Source organism: Choloepus didactylus, chromosome 22 (assembly GCF_015220235.1).
Source record: "Choloepus didactylus isolate mChoDid1 chromosome 22, mChoDid1.pri, whole genome shotgun sequence".
In the NCBI taxonomy this organism is placed as follows: Eukaryota; Metazoa; Chordata; class Mammalia; order Pilosa; family Megalonychidae; genus Choloepus; species Choloepus didactylus.
In genome coordinates, this window is record NC_051328.1 from 28,409,824 (window position 1) to 28,422,582 (window position 12,759).

The window sequence follows — 12,759 nt, forward strand, 5'->3', positions numbered from 1 at the left end:
GGCACTACCTGCCTCACTGAGCACCCTGAGCCCTTCGAGGGCCAGGACTGTTCTTACTCATCTTCATATCCCAAGTGCCTCACAGAAGGTCTAGTGTTTAGCAGGCTCTCAGTCAAAACTTGACAGATGAAAGAATGCAAATCAGTTGTTTAAAGATGGGCTAAGTGACTGAAGATGAAATTAAAGATAGAAGCCTGACCTGGTGGATGGTGATAATATTAATAATAATGATAGCTTTCATTTATTAAGCTCTTAGTTTTTGTTATTATCTTATTTACTCTTCAACAATCCTATGAGGTAGTTGCTCTTATTTTTTTCAGAAGCGGGAACTGCAGCCCGGAGAGGTTAAGTAACAAACTCCACACAGGTAGTAAGTGGCAGAGCCAGAGTCAGTTCAGAATAATAAGAAAAATCATTGTTCATGTATTGAGCAGCTACGTGTTCTAAAAATTTTGCACACACTGATCTCTAAGACTCCTTACAATGATGAGTTCATGATTTCTGGGTGTTTGCCTCCCAGGTTCTTGCTTAGGATCCTCCTCTACTTGGATCCCGTGGACCAGGATTACTGAGGCAGGCAATTGGGACCCTCAGGGTAGCTGCCTGCTTGAACCACTCTGAGGTCTGAACAAAGCTCCGTCTGGTGTGTGCTGTCCATTGCTCGCCCCTTAGAGAGAAGAGGCCCTGGCCTTATCTATCCTCCCCAGTCCAAATCTGAGGTTCCTAAGGGATCAGGCAGCTCTGATTAAGAATGGAGAAATCCTCATTCTTTCCATTAGTCTTTTTACTTGAGGGGGAATTAAGTTCACAAAAATGATCCCCCTGTTGGATCTACTTTTTAATAATTAACCTTCAGTGGGATGTCCATTTCCAGCTGAGTGGATTTTTTGTTTTTGTTTTTGCTTTCCCTGAAAAGGCTTGCCTGCCTACTTGCCTGCCTGTGTGCCTGGCACTGAGAACAAACCTGTCTTCCAGGATTGTATAGCAGATGGGAACCATAGGAGTAGTGGCCCTGGCCACTGATGCAGCTCTCGTTAGCCCCAGGCAAGGGCTCCAAGGATGCGGTGTATGTGCAGGGAAAGGGTTGTTAAAGGGAAAAAAGGTGGAAGATGGGAATTAGAGGCTAATCTTGTCTGATGCTGAGGTGCTATGTGACTTAGATAATCTTTTTCCTTCTGATAGTATGTGCCTTAATCTAACACTAAACATCTCTACTCTTTTGTACCTTTCAAAAAGAACATCTTTCTGCCTATATTTATAGCCTATCTCATATTCTTAGGTAACTGTTAAACAAGCATGATTAATGGATTGCAGTCATAAAGAAATTTTTGTCTTCTATTCTCTTTAAATTTGCTCTATGGTGCTAGTTCTTCTGTCCCTGGGTGAACAAAGGCAGGTGGCAAGACATTTTTGGACCCTCTTAGATGTCAAAACATAGTCAGCACAATTATTAAAATGTTACATCCTAGATGATAATCAAAACTTTGAACTTAAAGTTGTGGTTGATCTTTTCTTTCAGCTTGGACCTGCTGCAAGCAGGAAACCTACATTTGGGGAATGAAAGCATGATCATTGTCTCTCTTTCTGATTGCCTTCTACTTGGATTCATTGCAGCCTCCACACCTGTGTCTCCAACTGGATAGCTGTTTTCTGGCCTCTTGGATTAAAGCATGAGGAGGGAGGAAAGGAAAAGACTGTAAGTAGTTTGCTATTTGCCTGATACTGCTGCAACTAATCTGGCACATTCTCTTATGGGACACTTGCAAGAGTTTTTTAGGTAACTTATCCTCATTATTGGGAATCTGTACATACCCTGCAGTTCTCCTACTGTGGTCAAATGCATCTCTCTTTGGGGCTGCTTCTTTTCTTTTCCTTGCCCTTAGGACCCTAACAATATTCTGAGCTCCCTTTTGTTGAGATCTCTTTGTTCCATGAGATTTCCCTCTTAGAAAGGACTTAAAATGACCTTACACAGCCTCTCTTAGTGGCCCACATCTGCTCCATAGAAAACATTCATCATGTTTTACTTTGATATATTCCAGGGACGTGTAGGAGTGGGGGGCATGGGGTGAGAGCAGTTTGGTCCCAACCAGGAAATTCTTCCTTTGCTCTGCTCTCTGCTAACTAGCCAGCCCATCTCTTGCACTTTAGAACATCCAGATGGAAATCAGACATGAGTCCACCGTGCTCCCTAAACTGCAGGAGCCATAGATTAAACTCATCAGGGATCTCCTTAAAGCCTCTTTCTTTTCTTTGGAAGCTAGGAGGAACTCATAGCTCAGTTCTTTTTGGAGAAATCCTCCCTAAAAACTCTTTTCAGAGATTCTCCCTAATCTCTTACTCTTGAACCTTTTGTACACTCAATGTGTGAAAGGTTTAAGAGTGGTATAACTTGTTTTCTTTGTAAATTTTTGGTTTAATTCAATTTGCTACCTATTGTGCCTCAGCTGAAATGTCTATTTTTAACATCTGTAATAAGACATCACTTGTTTATCCAACTAGCTTTAAGCTCCTACTGAACCAATGCTGTCCAGTAGAAATATAATGCAAGCCAGATAGGTAATTTAAAATTTTCTAGTAGCCAGATTAAAAAATGGAATTAAGAAATAGGTGAAATTGATTTTAATTATTTAACTTAAAATATCCAAAACATTACCATTTCAATGTGCAATGAATATTAAAAAATCATTGAGATATTTTACATGCTTCTTTTTTTTTTGCACTAAGTTTTTGAAATCTGAAATGTATTTTACACTTACCCCCTATCCTAATTCAGACCAGCCACATAGCAAGTGCTCAGTGGCCACAGGTGGCTCATGGCTACCGTAATGGACAGCAAAGCTGTAGATTGTAAACTCTACTGGTCATGTCTGTCTTGGTCATTACTGTATTCCACAGTGCTTGGCATATTGTAGGCATTCAATATTTGTGGAATTGAACTTAAATATAATTGAAAGAATGAAGAAACTATCAAGGGAATTGTTCGGTCTAAATCATTCAATTCTGCACATAATTAGTTTGCTCACATAGTTTGTGATTCATTTATTCTACAAGCAATTTTTTAAATGAAATTTTATTGAGATATATTCACATACCATATAATCCATCCAAAGTATACACTCAGTGGTTTACAGTATCATATAGTTGTGTATTCATCACCACAATCAATTTTAGAACATTTTCATTACTCTAAAAATAAAGAAAAAAATAAAAATGAAAAGGAACACCCAAAACATCCCATACCCTTATCCCTACCTATTATTTATATATATTTTTGTCTTTATTTCATTACTCATCTGCTCATACACTGGATAAAAGGTGTCAGTCCCAAGGTTTTTTTTTTTTTTTTTTTTTAATCTTCATTTTATTGAGATATATTCACATACCACGCAGTCATACAAAACAAATCGTACTTTCGATTGTTTACAGTACCATTACATAGTGGTACATTCATCACCCAAATCAATCCCTGACACCTTCATTAGCACACACACAAAAATAACAAGAATAATAATTAGAGTGAAAAAGAGCAATTGAAGTAAAAAAGAACACTGGGTACCTTTGTCTGTTTGTTTCCTTCCCCTATTTTTCTACTCATCCATCCATAAACTAGACGAAGTGGAGTGTGGTCCTTATGGCTTTCCCAATCCCATTGTCACCCCTCATAAGCTACATTTTTATACAACTGTCTTCGAGATTCATGGGTTCTGGGTTGTAGTTTGATAGTTTCAGGTATCCACCACCAGCTACCCCAATTCTTTAGAACCTAAAAAGGGTTGTCTAAAGTGTGCATAAGAGTGCCCACCAGAGTGACCTCTCGGCTCCTTTTGGAATCTCTCTGCCACTGAAGCTTATTTCATTTCCTTTCACATCCCCCTTTTGGTCAAGAAGATGTTCTCCGTCCCACGATGCCGGGTCTACATTCCTCCCCGGGAGTCATATTCCACGTTGCCAGGGAGATTCACTCCCCTGGGTGTCTGGTCCCACGTAGAGGGGAGGGCAGTGATTTCACCTTTCAAGTTGGCTTAGCTAGAGAGACACAGCCACATCTGAGCAACAAAGAGACATTCGGGAGGAGGCTCTTAGGCACAACCATAGGGAGGCCTAGCCTCTCCTTTGCAGCAACCGTCTTCCCAAGGGTAAAACCTGTGGTAGAGGGCTCAACCCATCAAACCACCAGTCCCCTATGTCTGTGGTCCTGTTAGCAACCATGGAGGTGGGGTAGGCCAATACCCCTGCATTCTCCACAGGCTCCTCAAGGGGGCACTACATCTTTTTTTTTCCCTTGTTTTTCTTTTTCTTTTTTTTTTTTTAACTTGCCCTTCTTTTTTAAATCAACTGTATGAAAAAAAAAGTTAAAAAGAAAACAAACATACAATAAAAGAACATTTCAAAGAGACCATAACAAGGGAGTAAGAAAAAGACAACTAACCTAAGATAACTGCTTAACTTCCAACATGTTCCTACTTTACCCCAAGAAAGTTACCTAATATAGCAACATTTCTGTGAACTTGCTCCTACTATATCCATCAGAAATTAACAGACCATAGTCATTCCTGGGCATCCTCAGAACGTTAAATAGCTTATCTGTTCTTCTTGGATTATTGTTCCCCCTTCCTTAATTGCTCTCTATTGCTAGTTCCCCTACATTCTACATTATAAACCATTTGTTTTACATTTTTCAAAGTTCACATTAGTGGTAGCATATAATATTTCTCTTTTTGTGCCTGGCTTATTTCGCTCAGCATTATGTCTTCAAGGTTCATCCATGTTGTCATATGTTTCACGAGATCGTTCCTTCTTACTGCCGCGTAGTATTCCATCGTGTGTATATACCACATTTTATTTATCCACTCATCTGTTGAAGGACATTTGGGTTGTTTCCATCTCTTGGCAATTGTGAATAATGCTGCTATGAACATTGGTGTGCAGATATCTGTTCGTGTCACTGCTTTCCGATCTTCCGGGTATATACCGAGAAGTGCAATCGCTGGATCGAATGGTAACTCTATATCTAGTTTTCTAGGGAACTGCCAGACTGACTTCCAGAGTGGCTGAACCATTATACAGTCCCACCAACAATGAATAAGAGTTCCAATTTCTCCACATCCCCTCCAGCATTTGTAGTTTCCTGTTTGTTTAATGGCAGCCATTCTAATCGGTGTTAGATGGTATCTCATTGTGGTCTTAATTTGCATCTCTCTAATAGCTAGTGAAGCTGAACATTTTTTCATGTGTTTCTTGGCCATTTGTATTTCCTCTTCAGAGAACTGTCTTTTCATATCTTTTGCCCATTTTATAATTGGGCTGTCTGTACTATTGTCATTGAGTTGTAGGATTTCTTTATATATGCAAGATATCAGTCTTTTGTCAGATACATGGTTTCCAAAACTTTTTTCCCATTGAGTTGGCTGCCTCTTTACCTTTTTGAGGAATTCCTTTGAGGTGCAGAAACTTTTAAGCTTGAGGAGTTCCCATTTATCTATTTTCTCTTTTGTTGCTTGTGCTTTGGGTGTAAAGTCTAGGAAGTGGCCGCCTAATACAAGGTCTTGAAGATGTTTTCCTACATTATCTTCTAGGAGTTTTATGGTACTTTCTTTTATATTGAGATCTTTCGTCCGTTTTGAGTTAATTTTTGTGTAGGGGGTGAGGTAGGGGTCCTCTTTCATTCTTTTGGATATGGATATCCAACTCTCCCAGCCCCATTTGTTGAAAAGACCATTATGACTCAGTTCAGTGACTTTGGGGGCCTTATCAAAGATCAGTCGGCCATAGATCTGAGGGTCTATCTCTGAATTCTCAATTAGATTCCATTGATCTATATGTCTATCTTTGTGCCAGTACCATGCTGTTTTGGCAACTGTGGCTTTATAATAAGCTTCAAAGTCAGGGAGTGTAAGTCCTCCCACTTCGTTTTTCTTTTTTAGAGTGTCTTTAGCAATTCGAGGCATCTTCCCTTTCCAAATAAATTTGATAACTAGCTTTTCCAAGTCTGCAAAGTAGGTTCTTCGAATTTTGATTGGGATTGCATTGAATCTGTAGATGAGTTTGGGTAGAATTGACATCTTAATGACATTTAGTCTTCCTATCCATGAACATGGAATATTTTTCCATCTTTTAAGGTCCCCTTCTATTTCTTTTAGTAGAGTTATGTAGTTTTCTTTGTATAGGTCTTTTACATCTTTGGTTAAGTTTATTCCTAGGTACTTGATTTTTTTTAGTTGCTATTGAAAATGGTATCTTTTTCTTGAGTGTCTCTTCAGTTTGTTCATTTCTAGCATATAGAAACATTACTGACTTATGTGCATTAACCTTGTATCCCGCTACTTTGCTAAATTTGTTTATTAGCTCTAGTAGCTGTATCGTCGATTTCTCAGGGTTTTCCAGATATAAGATCATATCATCTGCAAACAATGACAGTTTTACTTCTTCTTTTCCAATTTGGATGCCTTTTATTTCTTTGTCTTGCCGGATTGCCCTGGCTAGCACTTCCAGCACAATGTTGAATAACAGTGGTGACAGCGGGCATCCTTGTCTTGTTCCTGATCTTAGAGGGAAGGCTTTCAGTCTCTCACCATTGAGTACTATGCTGGCTGTGGGTTTTTCATATATGCTCTTTATCATGTTGAGGAAGTTTCCTTCAATTCCTACCTTTTGAAGTGTTTTTAATCAAAAAGGGATGTTGGATTTTGACAAAATGCTTTTTCAGCATCTATTGAGATGATCAATTGATTTTTCCCTTTCGAGTTTTTAATGTGTTGTAATACATTGATTGTTTTTCTTATGTTGAACCATCCTTGCATGCCTGGAATGAACCCCACTTGGTCATGGTGTATGATTTTTTTAATGTGTCTTTGGATTCGATTTGCAAGTATTTTGTTGAGGATTTTTGCATCTATATTCATTAGGGAGATTGGCCGGTAGTTTTCCTTTTTTGTAGCATCTTTGCCTGGTTTTGGTATTAGATTGATGTTAGCTTCATAAAATGAGTTAGGTAGTGTTCCATTTTCTTCAATGTTTTGAAAGAGTTTGAGTAAGATTGGTGTCAGTTCTTTCTGGAAAGTTTGGTAGAATTCCCCTGTGAAGCCATCTGGCCCTGGGCATTTATTTGTGGGAAGATTTTTGATGACTGATTGGATCTCTTTGCTTGTGATGGGTTGGTTGAGGTCTTCTATTTCTTCTCTGGTCAGTCTAGGTTGTTCATATGTTTCCAGGAAATTGTCCATTTCCTCTACATTATCCAGTTTGTTGCCATACAGTTGTTCATAGTTTCCTCTTATAATTTTTTTTTAATTTCTTTGGGATCTGCAGTTATGTCACCTTTTTCATTCATTATTTTGTTTATATGGGTCTTCTCTCTTTTTGATTTTGTCAGTCTAGCTAGGGGCTTGTCAATCTTGTTGATCTTCTCAAAGAACCAACTTTTGGTGATATTTATCCTCTCTATTGTTTTTTTGTTCTCTATGTCATTTATTTCTGCTTTAATCCTTGTTATTTCTTTTCTTGTACTTGGTTTAGGATTGGTTTGCTGTTCATTTTCTACTTCTTCAGTTGATCCATTAGTTCTTTGATTTTGGCTCTTTCTTCCTTTTTAATATATGCGTTTAGTGCTATAAATTTCCCCCTTAGCACTGCTTTTGCTGCATCCCATAGGTTTTGGTATGTTGTGTTCTCATTTTCATTCGTCTCTATATATTTAGCAATTTCTCTTGCTATTTCTTCTTTAAACCCCCCTGATTGTTTAGGAGTGTGTTGTTTAACCTCCAGGTATTTGTGAATTTTCTAAGTCTCTGATGGTTATTGACTTCTAATTGTATTCCCATTGTGGTCAGAGAATGTGCTTTGAATAATTTCAATCTTTTTAAATTTATTGAGGCTTGTTTTTATGTCCCAGCATATGATCTATTCTGGAGAAAGTTCCGTGAGCACTAGAAAAGTATGTGTATCCTGGTGATTTGGGATGTAATGTCCTGTATATGTCTGTTAAATCTAATTCATTTATCAGATTGTTTAGGTTTTCAATTTCCTTATTGGTCTTCTGTCTGGTTGATCTATCTATAGGAGAGAGTGATGTGTTGAAGTCTCCCACAATTATGTGTGGAAACATCAATTGCTTCCTTTAGTTTTGCCAGTGTTTCTCGTCATGTATTTTGTGGCACCTTGATTGGGTGCATAGACATTTACGATTGTTATTTCTTCTTGCTGAATTGCCCCTTTTATTAGTACGTAGTGGCCTTCTTTGTCTCTCAAAATATCCCTGCATTTGAAGTCTATTTTATCTGAGATTAATATTGCTACAACACCTGCTTTCTTTTGGCTGTAGCTTGCAATGAAATATTTTTTTTCCATCCTTTCACTTTCAGTTTCTTTGTGTCCCTGTGTCTAAGATGAGTGTCTTGTATGCAACATATTGATGGTTCATTTTTTTTTATCCATTCTGCGAATTTATATCTTTTAATTGGGGAGTTTAATCCATTTACATTCAATGTTATAACCGTGAAGGCATTTCTTGAATCAGCCATCTTATCCTTTGGTTTATGTTTGTCATACTTTTCCCCTCTCTCTATTAATATCCTTTATTGTACCCATACCGAATCTCTTTAGTACTGAACCTTTCTCCAAGTCTCTCTGTCCTTTCTTTGTTTCTCTGTCTGTAGGGCTTCCTTTAGTATCTCCAGTAGGGCAGGTCTCTTGTTAGCAAATTCTCTCAGCATTTGTTTGTCTGTGAAAAATTTAAGCTCTCCCTCAACTTTGAAGGAGAGCTTTGCTGGATAAAGTATTCTTGGCTGGAAATTTTTCTCAGTCAGAATTTTAAATATATCGTGCCACTGCCTTCTCGCCTCCATGGTGGCTGCTGAGTAGTCACTGCTTAGTCTTATGCTGTTTCCTTTGTATGTGGTGAATTGCTTTTCTCTTGCTGCTTTCAGAACTTGCTCCTTCTCTTCTGTGTTTGACAGTGTGATCAGTATATGTCTCGGAGTGGGTTTATTTGGATTTATTCTATTTGGGGTTCGCTGAGCATTTATGATTTGTGTATTTATGTTGTTTAGAAGATTTGGGAAGTTTTCCCCAACAATTTCTTTGAATACTCTTCCTAGACCTTTACCCTTTTCTTCCCCTTCTGGGACACCAATGAGTCTTATATTTGGACATTTCATATTATCTATCATATCCCTGAGGTCCATTTTGATTTTTTCAATTTTTTTCCCCATTCTTTCTTTTATGCTTTCATTTTCCATTCTGTCATCTTCAAGGTCACTGATTCGTTGTTCAGCTTCCTCTAGTCTTGTACTATGAGTGTCCAGAATCTTTTTAATTTGGTCAACAGTTTCTTTAATTTCCATAAGATCATCCATTTTTTTATTTAGTCTTGCAATGTCTTCTTTATGCTCTTCTAGGGTCTTCTTGATTTCCTTTGTCTCCCGTACTATGGTCTCATTGTTCATCTTTAGTTCTTTGAGTAGCTGCTCTAGGTGCTGTGTCTCTTCTGATCTTTTGATTTGGGTGCTTGGGGTTGGGTTATCCATATCGTCTGGTTTTTTCATATGCTTTATAATTTTCTGTTGTTTTTGGCCTCATGGCATTTGCTGAACTTGATAGGGTTCTTTTAGGATTTGTAGACCAATTGAAGTCCTTATCTCTGATTTATCAGATCTGCAGCTTCGTGGAGTACACTTTCTCTAACTAACCAGCAGGTGGCGTCCACGAGCCACCTGTTCTCCACAAGCCAGTTCTCCCCTGCTTAGCCTTTTTGGTGAGTGAGGGAGTGAGTCTTGTGGGGTCCAATTGGGTGTACCAAGCTTGCGTGTGTAGTTGGTGTTGCCTGCCCTGTATATGGGGCGTGTTTCTGGGCAGTCAGGGAGGGGGGGGGTGGCTCTAACAATCAAATCTCCCTGGTGATCCTAGAGTTTTAAGGCTGCTGCAATAGTCTAATCCTTCAGTTCAGTCCTGCCACAGTTTGTCTCTGCCACTGACCCACAAGTCCTTGGTATTGGGCGTATGGCTCCTGAGAACTTGCAAGATGGGCCCCTCTTCCAGGCCGTGCACCCCGGGTCCTCTGTTGAGGGATGACTGTGCTATGTCACAAGGTGAGTGCCGTCCCCCCCAGGGCAGTTCTGGGCTGCTGGGCTGTGTAGGGAGGCTCCCAGTCTGCTGAAAATGATGGCTGAATGGGGCTTTGTTAATTCACACTGCTCTAACCTTCCCAACTCTGGGACAATCAGCTGAGGTTGCAGGGAAGGCTAATATCCACGCCCAGTTTTGTGGTGTGTGCCTGTTATTTGAAGCACTTCCGTCACACTGGGGTTGTCTGGGGCAGTTCTGGGCTATGGGGCTGGGCGATGGGCAGGAGTGTTTCCTGTCCACCAGGATGAATGGCTGTGAGCGGACAACCCCCTTTTCTTGGGAACGTTTGTGGTGTTTAGTGAATTTTCTCAGCCACTGGATTATTGCGTTTTGTCTCAGAGCTCTCCTAGTTCTGCTCTTGACTTGACCTGCCCAAATTGCAAGTCTTTGAAGCTTTCTGTATTGGGCTTTTAGAGTAATTGTTTTAGAAAAAGAAAAAAGGATTAAAAAAAAAAAAAAAAAAAAAAAAGGGCCCACCTCAGAGATCTAATGGGTTATTGAAATGCTAAGAGACAAAGCAACCAGGGCCATTAAGGAAAGGTCCACAGGGCAGAGAGATCAGCTTTTCTTGGGATTTGCATGTGCACCTCAGGGCCTGAGCTCGGGCCTGAGCTTTGCCCTTCCCCTTTCTATGTTCACCAGAACTCCAAAAATCCTCCGCTTTTATTTTGGAGTTTTTCGTGTTGTTTTTTTTCTATGCCTCCTCTCTGCTGGGCTGGCTGCTCTCAGATTCTCTGGTGTCTGGTCTCAATCTATCTATGGTTGGAGTTTGGATCAGTAGAATGAGTTTCCAATAAGGGCTGCCACTGCAGTTCTCCCTTCTCCTTCCCGGAGCTGACAGCCCCTCCTCCCACGGGACTGAGCCTGGCAGGGAGGGGCGCGGGTCCCCTGGCCGCAAAAACTTACAGATTTCGCTGATCTCAGCAGTTCCACGTTTTCATGAGTGTTGTATGAAGTATGCCCAAAGTCAGATTGCTCTGTGGTGTCCAGTCCATGCAGTTCCTGGCTTTCTGTCCCAAGGTTTTAACAATCACATGTTCCCATGATAAAAGCTATATAGTTATACAATCATCAAGAATCAAGTCTACTTGATTACAGTTCAACAGATTCAGGTATTACCTTCCAGCTATTCTAATACACTAGAAACTAAAAAGGAATATCTCTATAATACATAAAAATAACCTCCAGAATGACCTCTCAACTCATTTGAAACCTCTTAGCCACTTAAACTTTATTTTGTTTCATTTATTTTCCCTCTTTTGATCAAGAAGGTTTTCTCAATCCTATGATGCCAGGGCCAGACTCATCCCTGGTAGTAATGTCCCACATTGCCAGGGAGACCTATACCCCTGGGAGTCAGATCCCACGTAGTGAGGAGGGTAGTGAGTTTATTTTCAGAGTTGGCTGGGAGAGAGGCCACATCTGAGCAATAAAAGAGGTTCTCTGGAGGTGACTCTTAGGCATAATCATAAGTAGGCTTACCTTCTCCTTTGCAGGAATAAGTTTCATAAGGCAAGCCCCAAGATCAAGGGCTTGACTTATTCAATTGGGAGCCCCTAATGCTTGTGAGAATATCAGGAATTCCTCGGGGAGGGGGGTGAGTTGAATATATCCACATTTCCCCACAGTCCCTCACAGGGACTTTGCAAATACATTTTTGTTTTCTGCCCCAAATATTCTGGGATGTATTGGGGTATTATGTTAACCTGTACAGAATAACAGGATCCTATTCCCTATTCTATGTTCCATGTAATTGTGTTGTTTAAATAAACTGACCATGCAGGTTAAATTAGAATGTGTGCTATACAGAATATAAATTTTATACCAAATAAATATCTCTTAAATAACAGTTAAAACTCAGGAATAGATGTTACTGTGTAAGAGTTTACAATCTAGGAAATTTTACAATAAGACATATGAACATTCTGTTCTCCTGCATCCTCTTGGGCAATCTATGCCCATGTTTTATTCCCTGATAACCTGTTGTGCCAGTTTGGATGTATCATGTCCCCCCAAATGCCATGTTCTTTGATGCAGTCTTGAGGGGGCAGATGTATTTAGTGTTGATTAGATTGGAATCCTTTGATTCAGTGTTTTTATGGAGAAGACTCAATCTACTGTGAGTGAAACGTTTGATTGAATAATTTCCATGGAGGTGTTACCTGGCTCATTCAGGGTGGGTGTTAATTGGATCACTGGAGTACTTTAAAAAGAGCCACACAGGCCCAGACTCTTGTTACAGCCAAGACGGACACTTTGAAGAACACAAAAAGCAAAGTTTTGCTGATGTTTTGGAGGTACTAGCCCAGAGTTTGCCCTGAGAAGCTAATACAGAGACATTCTGGAGAACACCATTTTGAAATGCAACCTGGGAGTAAGCAGATGCCAGCCACATGCCTTACCAGCTAACAGAGGTTTTCCAGATGCCAGTGGTCTTTCTCCAGTGAAGGCACCCTACTGTTGATGGAAACTATGGCCTTAAGACTGTAACTTTGTAACCAAATAACCCCCCTCATAAAAGCCAATCCATTTCTGGTGTTTTGCAAAACGGCAGCATTAGCAAACCAGAACACCTGTGCTCTCAAATTCAATTCTATAATTTGACTTATAAATATAAATATCATTTGCTAATTA

General features: G+C 39.8%; 1 protein-coding gene across 1 annotated transcript in view; it reads left to right on the plus strand.

Annotated features, from left to right (window-relative positions):
- Positions 1-1,667: 1,667 nt before the first annotated feature.
- The window catches only part of HYDIN (HYDIN axonemal central pair apparatus protein), a 534,664-nt gene continuing 523,572 nt past the window's right edge, over positions 1,668-12,759 (plus strand). The window contains exon 1 of the mRNA XM_037815908.1: positions 1,668-1,696. The gene's annotated coding sequence lies outside the window, so the exon portion shown is untranslated. The remainder of the gene's footprint in view (positions 1,697-12,759) is intronic.